At 36.8% G+C, this 20,230-nt stretch overlaps 1 protein-coding gene across 45 annotated transcripts in view; it reads right to left on the bottom strand.

The window, feature by feature from the left end:
* Nucleotides 1–20,230, bottom strand: part of RBFOX1 (RNA binding fox-1 homolog 1) — a 1,150,020-nt gene that overhangs the window by 200,892 nt on the left and 928,898 nt on the right. The window contains exon 1 of one of the 45 annotated variants that reach the window (XM_064672773.1): nucleotides 4,730–4,847. The exons of the other annotated variants lie outside the window; for them this stretch is intronic. The gene's annotated coding sequence lies outside the window, so the exon portion shown is untranslated. Of the gene's footprint in view, nucleotides 1–4,729; nucleotides 4,848–20,230 lie in introns of those variants that run through there. 45 annotated transcript variants of the gene reach the window in all.

Raw genomic sequence — 20,230 nt, 5'->3', positions numbered from 1 at the left:
ACGACAAGGACTGATTTTTGCTTGATGTCTGAATGACCTTCTTATCCCAACATCATTTTTTCATGTTGGTACAGAATAAGGTCACCTGAATACTTCAGGGAAAGCAGCATAACATTTGCCCACACCGTATTTTCTCTGTACTAATATTTTTCTGTAAGTAATAATTTTATTTGCGCCTAGTTTAAAAGAATTACAGAAGTTACTAGAACTATAGTGCCATTCTTGAGTTCTCTAACATCTGGTTCTTCAATTAGACACCACAATTTATAAGAGCATAAGAATTTTTTGCAAGTAATTTTAAATTCAGTATCAGTTTTAACTGAAAAAAAAGTTGAATTATGGATTGCAGGTGGCAATAATAATGCTAAATTAAGTTGGTATGAGAAAGATGCACTCTCATTTTGCAATCCTACCATATGATCCTTCACTCAGAACTGTATATCTTCATGGAGTTCCAGTGGATTTTAAATGAACTGTGCATTTCTGAGATCTTTCTTAATCCTTTCTCACATTGTTACTTTTCAATCAGAAGTAAATGTCACAAATCCATTTAAAAATTAAGTTATATTATACATGACAGTTACATTAGTACTATAAAGGTGTCCATCATTTGTCATCTGTTGTATAATATCAAACCTGATCTTTCTGCAACAGGCATTTCACTGACCACTTCAGATGCTCCTTCTCAGCTCTCAAGAGATGCCAGACAAACTTTGCATTACTTTCACTTGGCTGTTAGTCCAGGTATCTGATCCAACTTCATATGGCTGAAAGGTCAGTCTGTTCCTCTGCAATGAGAGGTCACTTCATTCTACTTTCATGTTTCTTATGTCGTTATAAAAAAGCTGAATGGCCCAAGCAACCCCTTTTTACTGAGGGATGTGTTTCTCAAAAAAAAAAGAAAAAGAAAAAGTGATATCACAGAGGATAATCTCACATGCTTATTTATTCCAAAAGCCATTTATTAAAATCTGAATTTATACTTTAACTGAGCTTACCAATGAAAATCTTAACTGCTTACTTGGCTGCTGCACCACCTGGCAAATTCTGCATGACTGCCCAAGGGAAAGCTGATTAATCAAAAGGTTGTGATCATTTCACACATATTTACGTGGAAACCCAATAGTACCCAGGTAAATGCTGGTAAAATCTGGAAATAGGGATTATTTCACTATAACTGCCTCTGAGATTCAAATATATTCTGCAAAAGGAACACCAAGGCACAACAGTTCCAGGGGTGATGCTGAAGGAATGTAGTTGGCAGAGCTTCCTCCACAAAGAACACGGTTGGACTAATCAGCTGCAGGAAGTTGTTAAGTGTGCAAAACATTCAAGACTGTTTCATGTCCAATGTGTTGTGTTTATCAGCATTTAACATCCAGATAAGACAATCACCAGCACACGCCAAACTGCCTGCTAATAATTCTGTTTTTCTTCTTAAAAATCTTTCCTTACTACTCACCCTTTCCTGGTGCCACAGCTTTAAATTAAGTCATTAAAGTGGCTGAAATGAGCTGATACCACACAATCACCCAAAACACCAGCACATTTTCTCAATTTGAAAAGGCCAGGAAAAGAGCAAATTCCTGCATATTCTCTCCTACCTGTATGTCAACCTTTTGTTTGCCTGCCTACATATATATCAATATATGCCTACATATATATCAATACATGCACACATGCAAATGGCTCATCTCACTTCTATAATAAGTGTTATAGATATAATAATCAAAACACAGATAGAATACTTTATGTTCCTGTGAATCACCAAGGTACACATTGGCAGTACATTAAGTAACTTGGGTGACAGTTTAAAATGCTCATTTAGCTGATGGCTTAACATGAATAAATGCTCAAAAAGGCAAGGCAGGAAAATATAATGATTATTTAAGAGTGCCAGGAAAGGTTTCAGTCTGATAAAATAGGGGGAATAAAAGTACTTCTACCTAACCTGGAAAGGACAATTTTCTTTTTGGTTTAGTGACAATTCTCAATAAAAATGTAAAGAGAATATAGAAGAAGGTGTAAACTAATGCAGCTGGAACAGCAATTATACAGACAGCTATATGTAAAATGACACTGGGAGAGGATCTGGCATGTAACATAAACTTCAGGCACCCTGCACATAAAACCCACAAAGCTATGAATTCATATTTACACAATGCTAAGTCCTGGAGTTCTTCCTCACTAGAAAGGCTCTAGTGAAGGAATATTATCAGAATCTTGAAGATCACAGAGAATGGAGCTGGATTTTATCCTAATTTATTTCTCATGGCAGTAATGACAACGTCTACTTACACAGATCCCAAAGAGCTCTATTTGGCCTGAAGTTGTTTAATTTTTAGTGCAGGTACTGTGCTACCATTAATCTTTTAAAAGAGCATTAATTTAATGATGTATGCATTAAAAAGGTAAGCACACAGCTGTATGAGATTTAATGCCTCTGAAAAAAGCAGCAGTGAGGCATCCCTTCACTGAGATTTTAACTCTGAAATTAAATTTTGCAGTATGGCTTCAGAGCAAACTCCAAGCAAGATTTTATAAGTGAAAAAGGTAACTAAGTAGTTGATTCTGCAACCATCAGAACCATCTTCAGCCACAGTGTAGTTCCTAATTCTGACATTTAGTATAGTTTCAAGACATGTGATTTTTTTCTTTCTCTGCACCTACTATTAATAATTTTAAAAACACACGAATTTGACAGCATGCACAGAAAGATATGGAAACTATCCATTTGCTGCACACTGTGTCAGTTCAATTGTCCATAAATGCTTAAGAAAATGGAAAAATGGCAAGCACATGGGTTGCATGCATTGACTGTGGTCACTTCTGTTATTTTTTTCCACCTCATCACGCATTGCATGAGCTGCATTCCCAATTAACCTTGCCCTGAAATGAGCTAACTTGTTACAGTCTGCACTTCATTTTCTCTTATACTCACACCAACTATAATTCCTTTATCACATAAGAAGATGGGCTATTTAAATTTGTATAAACCCCCACAACTTACAATCAGCATCACAGAACAGACTGGCGTGTCCCTGAGGACTCTGTGAAGCCAAAGACTCTCTCTGTGGGAGCAACTGATTGTCCAAATACCATAAATTTCAAAGTAATAATTTTCTGTGGTTTCCATGCACGAAGGACAAGGTTGAGGAAAAGCAGCACTATCACCAAATACAGTAGTAACATATGAATTACTGAATGTGGATGAGAAAACAGAGATTTCTTATTTTTCAGGGACAAATTTAGCTGGTTAATCCTCTCAACTGCAGGGAGTTTGGCAGTTGAAAATGCAGGAGCATCTGTGGCTTTGACTTTTCTTGGAAAGAAAGCAGAGCTGGAAGACAACTCCTGAGTCAGTGAGTTGAGTCACCTGCTAGGAAGCCACATGATGTAATTTCTGTTAAGAAAGTGTAGAAATTCCATCTTACAATTTGGTAACTGTTTGACCTCCCCTGGCCCACGTCCAAACTGGAATCCTGTTTCAGGAACTCCCTGATGTGACTATTTAAAGCTTCTTTTACCTCTCTCTGCAAATCATTATGGACAGCACACACCTATTTAGCTTTGTGCCTTTTAGCTTTAGAATGCTGTCCATATCCTTGGTGTTTACTCCCAAGGAGCCACAGAGAGTAACAATATCCACTCCTCAGCCCTTTTCTTTGCTTGACTAAACACCCTCAGCTCTTTCCTAACATGATCAGCTCTGCATTCCCCTCGCCCTACTGGCCCTTGTCTGCACCTATTTCACTTTGTGTCCATCTGTCATGATCCAACTGCACCATCTGGTTAACAGAAGACATTACATGGACCTGTAAGTCTTGGATATACCATCAGACCTGGAATTAGCTGTGTGCTAAGAATTAGGAGTCTGGGATATATCATAATATTATTATATATTGGGATATCTCATAATATTATATATATTTTTATCTATTATCTTTTATCACTATTATAAAATAATATTATCTTTCTGGCTTGGAGATACTGTACTATTTAACAGTGATACCTTAGCTGCTCCTTGAATGCAAGTCATGTGGGGTGTCAAGGACAAAAACACCAGTCCAGTAGTTTAGATTTGAAATTAGGCTGCATGGCCTGTTCATGCAAAACCAGCAGCTTTTAAATGTCCAAATTTGTCACAGCTTAGATTTTTTTCAGCAGGATCAGCCTTTGTTTTCGAAATTCTGAGCATTATACTTTAAGGATTTTGCTACAAACAAGAAATAAACACCACAATAAATATCTGTCATTTTACTACCAGGTTCTGTGATTATTGTATGCAAAGACTGCTTAAGTATCTTGAGAATATTCTTTTAAGCATTTTTCATACCCATATGTTATGTCTGGGGAGCTATTTGCTCACTGGGTAATTTTCTTTCTAAATACTTATTTATTATCATGACCAGCAGTAATTATAGACAATTTTTTTTTTTTTTAATGAATACACTGGAGTTTCTTTAGATTTTTTTGCCATTTTACACCGAGCTACAATGCCCATCAGAGCAATGGTGTCTCTGTTAGGTGGCCACTTCAGGATGAAATTCTCAGAACATACGTTAGGACAGGAGAAGAACATGACAAAAAGAGAAAGCATTTTATTGGATTAAATCAATCAGGAAGACTTCCTAATACTGTACCCCCACCCCAACACCAACAGCCAGTCATCACAGTTCTAGAAAGGAATGGATAGAGAGCTTAATATAATGGAGGTCTCTTTACTCACTATGGACTAGGTTATGTCTGGTCCACCTGGCTCAATACTACAGGATATGGTGATGTCTCGTGAATGTGAGCTCATCAAATGTATGAAACTGCTGCTGTGAGTGCATAGGATTATACTGTCATCATCTTCTTTGCCTAGCAAAAGATAGAATTGGGATATTTAGCACTCGAGGTCAGGTCCTCAAGAGGAATAACTTCAACTGAGCTGTTACCACTTACAAAAGTGAAAGGTCTGGTCTTTGCACTGCAGCAAATGTTGTCCCGTGTCAAAATATTGTACTACCAAAGTATTGAAGACCAAACTGACCAAACTGGTTGTGGTTTAACAACTCTTTCAAAAAAATCAAAGTGATTTTCATCACCTTAACAGTTCTGAGTTTTTGGCACTTCCATTAAACATTAAACATTACCTGTAAATCTTTTGACCAAGGAGGTATTTACCATAAATTTATCATTAAACATAGCTAATATATGAGCAACATGATCCAAAAATACATCTCATTCGCCAATATGAAACCACGTAAAATTTCAAGCACATTTAGCTTATTGCATTATTCAGGAAGGATATGTATGAATCTGTTTAACTGGTGTTCCTTACATGCCAATTAATGTAAGTACTATAAGCATATATACTGTAAACTGAAAAGTCATTGTTAAATAAGTAAGATTTGCCTTAAAATATAAGTAAAAAATCTTATTTTATTTTCAAAATGACTTTTTTATTTATAGGCATGTTTTATAGGTTGACACTCGATAATTAACACAAATAGAAATAAAAAGAGAGCATTATTGAGCAAGCTTAATGTAAAAAATTCTATAACTATAAAATATGCATATTTTACACTACATAAACACACACAGATATTGCTTAATGCAAAAATTATACAGACAAGTGCTGTACGTATAGACATAAATATATATATGTACAAGGTACTTCAAGAAATTTTAACACTAGAAGTTGAAATTTAAAATTACCAGATAAGTTTGCCATCTAAGGTTACTAAACAGTCTTATAGATGTCTTATCAAACACACATAACTATGAAAAATATAAGTAATTACAGGTATCTGTCAAGCAAAATACAGAGCTGACTGCCAAGCTAGGCAAGTGTACTTAAGCTTCATACACAGTTCATATTTTAATGAGGCACAGCATATTTGGAAAAGTACAACCAATTTTATTAGATATTATCATATCTAGCAACCGAACTTTGGAATTTATTTTACTGATAACTAATGCTAAGTAATGTGGTTACATAATGCAAAAAATACTGAGAAAAATACATAAAGAGTAAATCAAGATACTCAGGACACAAACACCAAATATTTCATGGCAGAAAGTTCCTTTCTCTTTGTTTATCTCGAGTATTGATAACACAAGTTACGTTCCCCCTCCCCCCAGTCTTACTTGCTGGACACTTCAGCAAAACACAAAGGACTCTCAATCCACCAAAACTGAGACTCATGACCTTCATGAAATGTCATTTTTACTAATCTTCTGAGCATTTACCATCTCCAAGTCTATTTATGTATTTTTCACCCCAACCTCTACAGCCTTATTTTTAGTCATTTCTGTGTACCTTCCATTCTGCTCCAATTTCAGCAGAAACAGCTTCAACTCTACTCCTCACAGCTTTGCTCTGCTGTTTGCATGAGCAAGACAGAGAACCACAGTGATATCCAGAATGTCTGGTGAGCACCCAAAACCAGGGGACAATGTCACTGGTATTCTCTAAACATGTACAGCTCCACAGAATCACCTGAGAATGGTTTGGGTTGGAAAGCCCCTTAAAGCCCATCTCATCCCACCCCCTGCCATGGGCAGGGACACCTTCCACCAGCCCAGGTTGCTCCAAGCCCCGTCCAACCTGGCCTTGGACACTTCCAGGGATGGGGCAGCCACAGCTTCTCTGGGCAACCTGTGCCAGCGTCTCAGCACCTCCACAGTAAAGACTTTCTTCCTTTAAGTGTATTCTAACTCTGCCCTCTGACAGTTTAAAGCCATTCCCTCGCCCTGTCACTACGTGGCCTTGGGAAAACTCGAGCGGGACCCCAGGTCTGTTCACAGACATCAGTAAACTCCCACATGTGAGCAGCCCAGAATGCTCACACAAAGACCCATGGCTTGCTTTCCAGTTTTTCAGTCTTTAGAGTCTCCTGCCACACTAGGAGATTGCTACATTCTCTGACAGCTCTCAGCCACCAGTCACCAGGATCTTTGCACAAAGAGCAGCGTTCCTGCACAGAGGTCACCAACTGCCTCAGCACCACCAATATTCAATCACTATTGATGGAGCTAAATTAAACAGGCCTGCTGAAGGTGAAAAGCTCTATAACCTACAACTTTTCCCTTATTGAACACCTCTGTCGCTGCAATGAATTATTATTTTAAGAAACTACATAAAAATGTCACACATAGTATTTGCTTACTGTCTCTGGACTATTTGTAATGTTCTACTAACTATTGAAATCTAGATATTCTTCAAAAGAATAGTCCTTTACCCTAGTTTCTATGAGTGAATGTTTCATACAGCACTTGGAATCAAGTTATTAAGAGCTGTTATTTAAAGCAGTTATCTTTCTTCAAAATTTTGCTTGACATTCTCCGAAATGTTAAGGAGACAGATGTATTAGAGGAAGAAAAAATAGATTATATCATGGGCTCAATTTCCATTTTTCTTCCTAATAATTTCAAATCTATCTGCAATATATTTAACTTTTTAAACATAAATATGACCAGATTACATCACTATGCTAAGCTGTGTTAATCACATCTGAAGCTTGTTTGTAGGTAATATCTTTGCAAATTAGGTGAACGAAAGAAAACTCAAATTTAAAGAGCCACACACTGATTTACTATTTTTGTACGTGTCAGAAAAGGAACAGCACATGACAGAAATAAAATTATCATTGTCTCTGGTAACAAATTAGGGACAAATATTTAAAAACTGACCAAAGCAGTTGGTCAGTTTATCTATGTACACTCAGTACATGAATGACAGGTTTTGATTATTGATAAGCGAAATATAAAAGCAACTCGCTCAAGAAGCAACTGAGGTGCAAAGAAGGGTAAAGTGTCTTTGAAAGTGTGTATTGATGCTTGCCTGGTACCTGGAAGATGAATTGCAGTTCTGTTCATTGCTGTTGGCAGACTGGGCTTGGCAAGCACCACAGTGAGATCGCTCTCCTGACGTGTTGAGCTGAGGGACCCACAGCACCCAGGATAAAACAATTTACACCTTGTCTGCCAGTTGTCTGTCTGCCTCTCATTCTTTAAGAAATCAGGCAGAATCCCCAGCTAGAACCAACCAAAATTAATTCCCTTTCCGTGTGAATTTCCTAAAACCCTCATGATTCATCTGGTGTCAGCGCTGTCATAAGCTACTCCCAGTGACAGAAATTACAGTACAGATCATACTATAAAAACTGGCATTAAAATCAGAACACCATTACCTCTATAAGCATTTTATATATAAAAAAAATCAATAACATTATTAATCCTCTACACAATGAATCACATACTGTAAATTCATTCTGATTATTTATTATTTGTATTGTCTTTACCATTTTGGAAAGCTCCACAGCAGGTACCTTAAGTATGAGACCTAAACTAAACTTAAGAGATTTGGGAGGCTTAGAGCTTCTTGATTTAATTGCATTACGTGTCTATAAGTAGAAAGCAATTTAGTCTGAAGTGGTACTTATGCATTATTCCTTTACAGCTTCTCAGCAACACTGCTGTTAAATTCTTAGCATTCCACATATTCTGGTTTCATAATTTAAGTAGAAAAAATGAGGTAGACGTTTTTATTATACAGCTTAAGAAATGTCCAGTAAGCATATGATATTTTACTTTTTACAATCACTAGCAATCGAAAAGCAACTTTTCCCAACCCCCAGGATTGGTTCATTGAATGGATCAGCCATTGTGTCATGAAATTACAGGTTTTAAACTGTAAGGTAACAGCACAACTTTCTAACATTATATTATCTATATGCAGGAGAGCTGTCAGTGTTTAATCTAAGTTAACAAGAATGCCAAGCAGTTACATTTAATTAAAGCTATACATCATTCTAGATAATTAGTAATAATTAAGAAGAATTACCATCGTAAATAAGGCAAATAATATTATTTCGACTGAAATTTGAAGTCTGAATTCAAAAACCCCAAATAAACTCCTGAGAGTGCAAATACGCCATTATGCAAACTGTTTTCTTTAAGTATGATATAATTTATGTAACGAAATAAATCTATGCTGTTAAAATATTTAGCAGAAGTGAGAATAATGAGTAGAGATAGGATTAGTTTAATTAGTTTACTGAAATGGAGTTCTTATAGTGGCTAAGTGTGATGTATTAGCTTTTGTCACTTGGAATAAAAAAAGAGGTAATTAGTTCTCATTCAAATATATTGTTTTCTTTGAGGAAGGAATTGTAATATTTCAGCCTGCATAATAGAAAATAATACATGGAGCATCAAAGTTATCATCTTCATCCAAAAGTACATCTATGATAAATCAGAAGAAAATAGGAGATATTTAAGCATGCGGGAATGGAATGTTGAATAGATTTAACTGACACTGGTGCAACTCCACGAATTTAAATGAAATGACAACTCCTCAGACTGCAGAAGTCCAGTCATCATTTATCCCTGCCTAATTTGAGAGTTTGTAACAAATTTTGTCTCTCTATTCAGCAACTACTTCATTACTCACAAAATCCTGCACTGTTGTCCTAAATCAAGGTTTTTATCAGACTGACTCAAAAGGAACAAGAGCAGTGCCTCCCTCAATAATATTTACTATTGAATCATAAACACATCCATTGAAAGGTCAGAATCGAATTTTATCTCTGTAAAAGTAAGAAAAATAACACTAAGTATCCTTTTATAGAGTATCATTTCACAGCCAGAAAACTATTTAATGGTAATTGTACATTTCTGAAGACAGCTGCATGGAACAAATTTAACAAGGAATAGAAAGAAAATGGCTTATCCATCTCTCCCAAGAAAATTTGAATTTCCTCTACCAAGAATGGGGTATTATTGCAATCAAGAAACATGAATGTATTTAAACTACAATCTAAAGGCACAAGAAATTAACCCTCTAAAAAGTGAACATGCACAATCCCCAATAAAACCCAGAAAGAAACTGTGGTAATACCACGATGGGAGCAGCAGGAACACATAGAAGTGAAAGGCTTGCAAAGTAATTTATTTATTTTTCAGTTAATAAAATAAAGAAATTATGAATGGACCAAATTAAATTTTACTTTAAATAAACATTCAGGAAGGGGAAACCCTCTGCTGTAGCACACTGAAAAGCCTCAGGCATTAGCATAATAACACAGGCCATCTATTATTTAATTTTGCTTTTTTTGGAACAGTATTGTTGCATATGAAGGAGCTATTTAGTATCCTGGATTATAGAGTTTGGATGATTCCACACACAAGCTTAAGAGTTCCAAAACTGAAATATAGCAAGTCAATCACAAAAAAAAAAAAAAAAAAAAAAAAACAAACCAAGAAAAAAAATGATTTCTCCCCTTTGTTATATCTTGCAGACTTAGACACAGCACTTCTGCCAGAAGTTCATAATATTTATGAGAATATAAGAAATGCAGCTTGTACTTGGGTTCGGCTGCGGTATTTCTGTTGATTGTTTGGACTGAACAATAACACAGACAACTGAGCTCTGCGGGGCATAAGAAACATCAAAGTCATACAAAGCCTTCACTCTCCATGTATTTGTCGATATTTCCTACTTGTGTCTCACTAACCTCAGACATCCACCTCCCAGATGAGTTTGAAAACAAACCCCAGACTTCAGAAGTGCCCGGCTTGAGCTTTTTTAAAAGATCATGATATTCTTACATTGAGGGAGTTGTCATGTTCCTGTTAAGGAAGGGGGCAGAGTTGTGACTTATGCATGTTAGAAAGCCATCACTGTATTACTAATTGGCAAGTTGAAATCTATAAAACCCCCTCAATCACTGCTGCTGCTGATGTTACTGAATCTGGAAGTATGCTCCTGCTGAACAGATCACACAGGCTCCAGAACCTGATAATCCAAGTATTACACTGATCTTCTACTGTTAGATTGTAAGAAAGTTACATTTCAATACTATCTGGAATCCTAAAACTCATTGATATCATAATGAAGACAGTTGGGGGACTATACAATTTGATTTGCATCTTTTAATTGTGAAGTCCGAACAATAAATTCAGAAGAAATTAACTTGGCGCATGATCTAATAAAGATAATCAAATCAGAGATGATTTAATAAAACTAAAGCACACACTTGGGTACCCAAGAGACTGATACATAATTCATAAAGTTGCCACATTCGGTCATTAGGTCAAATATATTAACTAAGTAGTAAGCTATTCTGAGAACTGGCTATGGAGCTGGAAGATTCAACATGAGCAATGAGGACAGAAAAAGCTTTTTGCCTCATTTTTAGGTACTACAACTGACTTTTTACTGTATAGTTAGTATGACACTGCAGACTAGACTCAGGACTAAAGTCATGTTTGTATTTTGTATATGTACTTTCCTACAGACACTCATTCACCTCATGTAGGGGAAGTACAGTGGGCTTTGGGTATTCACAGTAAAAAATGCTGAAATCACTACAAGTCCACAGGAGGATGGAATTCCCTTTACAGTTCCCCATTGGAGAGGCTGTGATACAATATTGGCCCACACATTACAGTTCCAGAGGCAACATTAATCCCTGGGTGCTGCCAGGAGCACGAACCCAACAAAGCTTTCCATGCTGTCCACAGGAGAGAGGGGAAAATGAAAAGAAAGAAAATAGAAAAAAATTGCCTCCTTTTCCTCATGCACAGGGAAAAGGATGTAGTTTCCAAGTATCCAATGCTCTGAACATAACAACATAGAGGTGGTCAGAAGGAGTGACCTATTAAGAAGCTCACTTTCTGCCTATTAAAAATGTGAAAATTAAGCCTGGCTAGAACCATTAATGTTGCTTCACTCCCCTCTTCCAGTACCACCCAAGGGGCAGAATTTCACCATTCCTTTAAGACTCCAGTAGTCCAGAGAGGTTCTCACACCTCTGTCCTCAAGATCCCATCAGGACGATGATGCCAGAACCAGCTGAAGTTCTGTGCTGTGCCAGAATGGAAAGCAAGGCTAAAATTCCTCCCATAGCAAGAGTTAGGAAAGAGACAAGAAAGTTGGAAAGACACAATACAGTGAATCTTTGCAAAAAAAAAACAAAACAGAGGTTCAACTGTTTAAAATATTCATCTGACAGTTACAAATTCCCTTTCAACATTTTTTAACGCAAAGAAAAAAACCCTAAATTTCGGGGAGAAAAATTCTTACCAACCTAGAAGGCTCTACCTGCACTCCCAGCACCTGCACCCACGTGTTGGAGAACACATTTCTCTCTCCCAGGAATAATAAATACATCCTGCTTCTTAAAACAGATCACCTACATAATCTGTGTTAGGCAGCTTGTCAACACAAACATTTTGCCTGTGCAAAAAGAACAACTTGTAACCCTCGGGAAATCAGCCCAAAAGTTTGGGACTCAGAAGCACAAAAAGAATGGGATCACCTTAAGGGAATTTTGAATACATAAGTGAATTATGGAACCCCAACAAGTTTCTGCACTACCAATAGCCTTTTGACTTAGCAACAAATCCAGCTTTATCCCATATAATGCAATTTTATAGCAAGAAGGTGGGGTGATGATGGCAAAACTCAACTGGGGGAACCTGCTCATGCAGTCTAAAGACCAGTTCTCAGTTGTACCTAAGTAAGCTACGCTTTTTTTCCAGTTTTTCTTTTGTTTTTTAGTTTGGTAGAAGAAGGAAGGGTGGGTCTCCAGCCACATATCTTGGCAGTAAATCACAGGCAAAACACTGCCTAGGTTGATATAATCATGTGATGTGCCCGCACAGGCTCTGTTCAATACAGTCTAACAGAATTTTCGGTGTTAGACACCTTTATGCCACCTCCACTAGCACCAGTGTTGTAGTTTATGCCTTGAAAAACCCAAATTGGTACACTCAGACCACAAGATGTCTGATTATATCAACACATGTCAAAGTGGATGCTGACACAGCACTAACAAAACATTGAGTTCTTTAATTTAGTTAAGTTCTAACAGAAATTCCATATGATGAAAATAAGTTTATCCAGTTACATTTATTTACATCTATTTTATTGTAAAAAAAATAGTAATAATATGATCACACCAAACTTCAATCACAGGTGTATTCTTTGCCTATAAATCTGCACACAATGCAGACACCAAGAAACATGTATTAAGCATATGTTCATTACATCATTTCCAGCACTCCACTGATTAAAAAAAGGGTTAATATATACTATAGTGTGGCTGCTGGAACAAACCACATTGACTCTAAAGCCTTACTACAGGCTGAAAGTCAGATTACAGTAGCCCCTTCTGGAATTCTAGCCTATGTGTTTAATGGAAAAGGAAAAGTTGAGCTACAGTGAAATCACATCTCTTATCTGAAATTTATTCTGCATTCAATACCCTTTCTTTTAAGATTATGAAAGGAACTGATTCAGTTCTTTTAGTAACTGTTAGAACAGAATTGCTCAAAGAATCCAATTTTCTGTGAACGAACTGTACAATGAAATTCAGTGTAATGTAAGATGTGACACAGAGTCACCAAAGCCCTTAAATAAATAACCAGAATACTTAAATATTACTTTTTTTTTTCTCCTCTCAACTGCATTAAGATACACAAAAAGCTGAGAAGAGATACCAAGTGATAGAGGAATGGACTCAAGAAAACAAGCAATTCTCTCCGTAATGCAACTTGCATATAGAAGAGGAAGTAATACAATTACTTTAAAAGCTTTTCTTCAGGCACAGTTCATGCTTTCCACTGTACACTCATCAATCACACGACTACTCTCTTGTTTACCCACAGTTTTCAAGTCAATACATCCAAGAATGGATCAGACTCCCATCCACGAGCATGAGATCAAGGGAAAAAAACAACTGTTATGTATGTGCCTCTTCAGAAAGAAACCCGACACCTAATACAATAAGATTTTAAACAATTTTTTGTTATTTTATTTATTTCTTTTTTGCTAAGACTTCACAGTCAGCATATAGACATTTAAAAGCTCTATCAGTACTTGCTGGACTACTTGCACAATTTTAGCTATGGACAAACCTCACAATGTAGCTCAAATTTCAGATATTACTTTAAACTACTTCTTCTTACAAAAGCAACATGATACAAATGACTGCTTTTCAAATAGAGCAATAATCCTCAGAATGACTAGATTATTAAAGCAGTTGTTACCAAACCTTTAGTGTCCATGATGACTGGTGACATATTTAAAATACAACCATGCCTGGCTGATCTACTAAACTTGGCTGACTAGCATTTATTCAAACCTCAAACACATACCCCTTAGAAGCTATTAAATTATTCCATGTTACACAGTATTAAAATGTTTCCCTTTAAGAAACTTGCTCTAATCATTAAACAAGAGTAAGGAAAATTAACTGAGGCTCAGAAGAAGCTTTAATGCCCATTCAGGTCAAGAAGTCAGTGGCCAATATACTGAATTTCAGTCCTCTAAGAAATAATGAAAAAGATATCCTTATAATTCCCATGTTAAAACAAACAACCAAACAAAGACAGTTTCATGGGCTATATTTAGCTCTTAACAACCTTGAGAAAAACTAATTTTTTAAAATTAATGTTATTCATCCCGATTTAAATAACCTCCTTTCATAAATTGACTGAACTCAACTGGAGCAAACAAAACAGAAAAAAAAGAGAACTAGTTCACTGTTTTGCTGAGCTACAGAGGCTTCTTTGGGACTTTGGAGAAAAGCTAAGGGATCTTAGCAGAGGTTTATCTGAGGGCTATCCTAGACTCTCCTGAAATAAAACATTGCCTTTAGAGTGCTGCACAAGTCAAGAAAAACTGGATCAGGTATGTGCAGTCACACCACATGTGGGCCAAGATGCTCACACCTTCAAACAAGGCTGCTGGAAAAGTCTCCTGCCCTCAACATGCATTCCTGGCTCCCTGCCCGTGCCATCTGCCTGCACTGGCACAGTGCCACACTCACATTGCTGTGACCCTCTCTGAATAATATCATGAGGAGATCAGATGAAAAGTCCACTGACAACTACATAGATAACAATATGTCCAAAATCACTCTCTAGAGAATAAACTTACCACACTTGCAAGGTACTTTTCTCACGGGGGACAAATGTTTCAAGTTCCAAGAAAGACAAACAAACCAAAAAAAACCACAAAAACAACAACGTGAATGCAGTAAATATACAAAAACTAGTTTGCAAAAGCCACCTAGAAGTTTTCTAAAAAACTCTTGTCAGGAAAATTTTTTAAGTATCTCCTTTTCTTTCAAAACATGGAGCTATTATTTGTGATTTCAGACTACAAAGAAGAAGAAAAGCTAAAGATGATTCAGAAGGGGAAAAGTGGTATGTTCCTCTCTTTCCTTGTAGTGCAGTATTTCCCTAGAAACTACAACTGAGGATCAGTGTTAGTTTTGAGTCAGTGGTGGGTTTCTGCCTGGGATACACCAACACCTCTCCTTAACAGCACCTATTACCTCATTTGAGTAGAATTATTGCAAATTTGGTTGCATTTCACACAGCCTTGCCAGTCATTCCTGCAGAACGAGGAGGACTGTGAGTCTGGGAGCACCACGTGTCCCACATTTGGATGGTTTTGCAGCAGCAGAGCCAGAGCACAGACGTGCTCGCCCCGCAGAGCTGTCACTGCGAGAGGCTGTCCTTTCCCAGATGGGCTTTCCTGGAAAGTTGTGTAGGCTGACAGGCTGCAAATCTGAGCATGAATGCAAAGACTAAAAAACCAGCAACCACTTTCCTACTAGAAACTGCTTTAAAAAAAAAATAAATAAAATCCCAGATAGCTACATGTTCTGAATGCGACTCCTTTAAAAGAAATGTTCTCAAGGACTAGGGTGTTCTGTAAAAGTAAAACTGTTTGCAATATGGCCAACTTCTGTTTTAGACACTGTTGTGCTCAGCATACTTACGACTATGCATATCTGAAACCATAGAGAGAATTTTAGAAAAAAAAAAACAAACCACAAAAAACCCCATAAACTTGGTTGAAAAAAATCAACATATAAATAGTCGGTCTACACAAAGACAGTGATTTTCCTTGGGTTCACCTCTATAATGAACAAACCTTATATTTTACCAGGTCTTTGTAGAGGTTTCAAAGCGCTCTTAAAACCTCAAATGAAAGGTCACACCACACAGATGGCACAAATTACCACCTCTGGCAGTTATTTTATCTACATTATATCTTAAAGAAAGAACAAAATGACAACATTTAACGCAATGCTATTTTAAAGGTAAAGAGCTCTTAACTTCTACACAATTATCTTGCATACAAACTAAGAACTCAACACGAATAAAGAAACATTTTTGGTTTTCAAAATTTTAGAAAGTCTGCAATTGTAATTTAGCACAGCACACCTGTTGCATGTTTGCAATATACTCAAAGAATGTACACTGTCACATCTTTAGGCCAATATTTTGTTTAAACTTACTAATATGCAAGTCCATATTGAACCTGTACATTCAAAATTTCTGAGCCGTCAGGCAAAAAAATTCTGAGTAATCCTAATTTCATTCCTCTAAAACCAGACCTAAATCTCTCAAGAAATACACATCTTATGAAGCCTCTGGTATTCCTCAAATGTCACATATTACAAACAGCACCCGTTTTGCATCAGGTATGGCTTTATTTCCAAGTGGAAGACTAAGAAGTTTCAATGCAAGTTCAGCATAAAAATCCATATTATATTTTGTTTTCACATTAATAACTGGACTTCCTTTTGCCTCAACTACTCACAAATGTCAAATAACTAAATAACACAGTCACAACAGTAGCCCCAAACCCAATAAAGAATAAAGTAGCCTTTCTTGCCTGTCAGAGGCCCCCATTTTCTATTCTGAGCAGGCAAGCTGAAAGCACTGCTCTTCTGTCATTCCCTGACAGTTATAGACTAGCTCTGCACCTTATTAAAGATTAAGGTTTGCCCAGGCATTCTCTTTTGGCCATCTCCTGTCTGCAGCCCAGCATTTATTACAGGGGAGCTGCACATTAGCACCACACGTTCTGCTTTGAAAGAACACCCTACCTGCAAATGAGGCTGCAGAACCAAATGTCACCAAGAAATTCAGGAGGCACTCCATGAAAAAACCCACAATATTTCACTTAATTTAGTCATTCTAGATAACCATATCCTTTGGGTTATACACACAAGTGGTTTAGGTTATTTTTTGTGGGTTCTAAAAAATAGACTAAAACTAGTAACAGGTCGCCTTTTTGTGATGAAAAAGAGGAGTTTTTCGTTTGTTTGTTAAAAAAATTATGAACACAATTATGCAAGAGTTACATAAGGCTCCATTGGGTGTAAACATTTGTTACCTGGTTCTGGTCTGATGCAACGGCACAAATTCAGCGAGCTGAGCTACTGCATAAGAAATATCACCCACTGGGGGATTTTCATAGAACACTGTGTCCCAGAGTATTTAGCAAAGAACATTATGAACCATTAACGTTTCTTAGAAGCCATCACAAGCAATCATCACCCAATTTTTACCCAAAAGCATTAGAAAGGCTACATGACTCCATGGAACATTTAACAATGTTGTCAGGGCCACAGTTTCAAAAGATGCTTTATAAGATCAGCATTTTTAGGAGCACTACTAGTTAGTTCACAACTGACACCCTAAAAATATTCATTGAATATCATCATACACGTCCAGTCTACCACTTTACACTTCCTCTAACTTTTGAAGACGTGCTAAAAAGCAATTGTGAATGGTCAGCTGAGACAAGCAAATAATTAAATAAAGAAAAACTTCTTCCATTAGAGAGCTAAAAATAAACTTTTTTAATAGATTATGGTGGCTTCAGATAAAAAAAAAAAAACAAACAAAAACCAAACAAAACCCATTTTGTTTGAGGACAAATAGAAAATGTAATTTCCTTGCACTTCAGATAGGAATTATGAAGTAGCAGAATATCCCATATCTTGCAGCAAAATTTTACATAAACAAATAAAAACTTCCAAAGGATATGGGAAAGGTTTAGCTTGTCTTCAATGGATGCTACTTAAGTAAATGCATGACGATCAGAAACTTATTAAAATGTTCAAAATAAAGGCAGGGAGTTCTGTTTGCTTAATAGTTTGTTTCTTGGGGTTTTTTTTAATATTGGTAATTTATGGCAAAGCCTTATCCCTTCAGCCTTTCTGCTCACTCAGGATCTAAACCTGCAGAATTTCCCTGGACTAATGAGCCCATCGATAGCTTCTAAAGAATTAGACAGATTAATGTCACTTTTAACAAAAGCAACTTATCAGTCACCTCCCAAACACTGAGGAGCTCCAAGAAACCTCCTCTGCCCCAGTGAACACACATTTATTGACTGTTGTACTCCCCGTGTACACATCTAGCCCCAGGGGGGATGTGAGGGTACAGTCACATGCCAGCTTTCCAAGAAGGAAGATACATCAAATGCTCTTGACTTTCAACAGGTTCCGGGGTTTAGGACCAGCAATGCCTGAGGAACCCTGTGGTCCTCCAGTTCCACCCACTGGGAGCACTGCAGGGCACTGGTCTAAGTGTCACACAGTGTTTGTCGTGGTGAAAAAGGACCCAAACAGTTGTGGGTCACACTCCTAAACTGGTCATGACACAGAGAAAATGGACTGTCGGGCTATTGAGATATAGATTACAACACTGAGATCCTATCTGCTTAATTATTTACTGCTCACCATGATAAACACGCTGAAATGTTAGTAATGTCCCAGGAACATGGGAAGTTCATTTTTTATAGGATATATACCAACACAGATTCAAGAGATTTCCTTCAAAGTGCATAACTCTCCCCAGAACATTTTTCCATTACACTTTTCCTCAGAAAAGTAAATCAATAGAGGCCTTTCCCAGCTAACACTGTGGTGCAGGTTTCCAGTAAAGCATCTCACAACACAGTATTCAAGCCAATTAAAGGCTACACCATAAAAATAACTGGTGACTGTGGCATCCTGGGGTGGGATGGAAGGAAGTTAAACAGAGGAAGAAAAGCAAAGGGAAGGAGAAGAATATTCCACAGTTCTAAAACAATTGTTTGCTATTGATGGAGAAATATCATTATTCTCAGTACGAGTCAAAATGCATTAGCATTCCATCTGCCAATGCTGCAGCAACCATTTTTCTCCATTTCTGTTTGACCTCAAGCCTTTTATGCATAAATGTCAGGGCTCTTTACAATTAATCATGTCTACCACAGACTAATTGTGGACAACAGTAGTGCAATTAACACAAATTTGCTTCAAATATTCATGAACATTCAAAAAGCATCCATTGACACAAGTGTTAGTTACCTAACCACAAAAGCTGACAATTCTTTTCTCTCTTCCAGCAGCCTGTGCATTAGGAAGCTGAACACACCACCAAGGGTGATAGCAAGATTGGAAAATATTCTACCAACTCTTAAAATTCAGTGTGACTCCAAATACATACTGGGAGAAAACAAGCAAAATAACAAATATGAAAGCTAGTCCTCTTTTAACCCTAAGAGGAGGGTAATCCAGTGAACAGAAAAACACTGAAACTCATTTCGTGTAACAAAAAAATGATAATTCACAATTCTACCACAATGTAATTTTAAAATAAATAAATAAATAAATAAATAAATAAATAAATAAACAATAAGTATTAGTATCTCTAAACCTTTTCAAGAAAGTCTGGAAAAATTAGGAAAAAATTAGAACTGTACTTGTTGTCTTGATTAATTCTCAATGCTGTGCCTGGTACTGTGTTAGTATCTCACCAAGGAACTAATGGCAAAAGTCTTCTTAAGCACAGAAAGCTATTTCTAAGGCCTGACCTGAACACAGCAGATGTAGATGACATTTTTTTTATTTTTTAATACATGCTTTACATTAAAGAATTTCTTGGACAGTTGTGCTATTTCTAATCAGGCCCCATGGCAAATATTCACCAACCCTCACAGGAATAAACTATTCTCACTTCAAACAATTGTTACAGTTTGAATCCAATTGACTCTAGACAAAAGTACTGAGATAATCAGCATATTAAAGCCAACACTATAACCATATGTTAATTATGTAAATGATTCATTTTAATCAGCTAGAACCATGTAAAGAGTTACAAGGAATGCAAATGTAGGGAGTTATTAAAAATCTCATTATTATTCATCTTGGTTCCATGCGTGAATGTATCCATCCAAACAGATGAATTAATAGTTAGATGAAAGATGAAAGAGCTGGAGGGGAAGTCTGTGGGAAACCATCTGTCTTGCTTTGTATCCCTCCCAGGCTTCAACTGTACTGCAATAGCTACATGGAGAACAACCCCAGAGAAGAGACAGGGACTGTCTCCACAGCCCCTCAACCAGGAGGCAATGCTTCCACCAAAAAAAAAAATAAAAATT

The sequence above is a fragment of the Pseudopipra pipra genome, chromosome 16 (assembly GCF_036250125.1).
Source record: "Pseudopipra pipra isolate bDixPip1 chromosome 16, bDixPip1.hap1, whole genome shotgun sequence".
Taxonomy (NCBI): Eukaryota; Metazoa; Chordata; class Aves; order Passeriformes; family Pipridae; genus Pseudopipra; species Pseudopipra pipra.
Note: the sequence above shows the minus strand (reverse complement) of the source record. Positions and strands in the feature narration are given on the sequence as shown.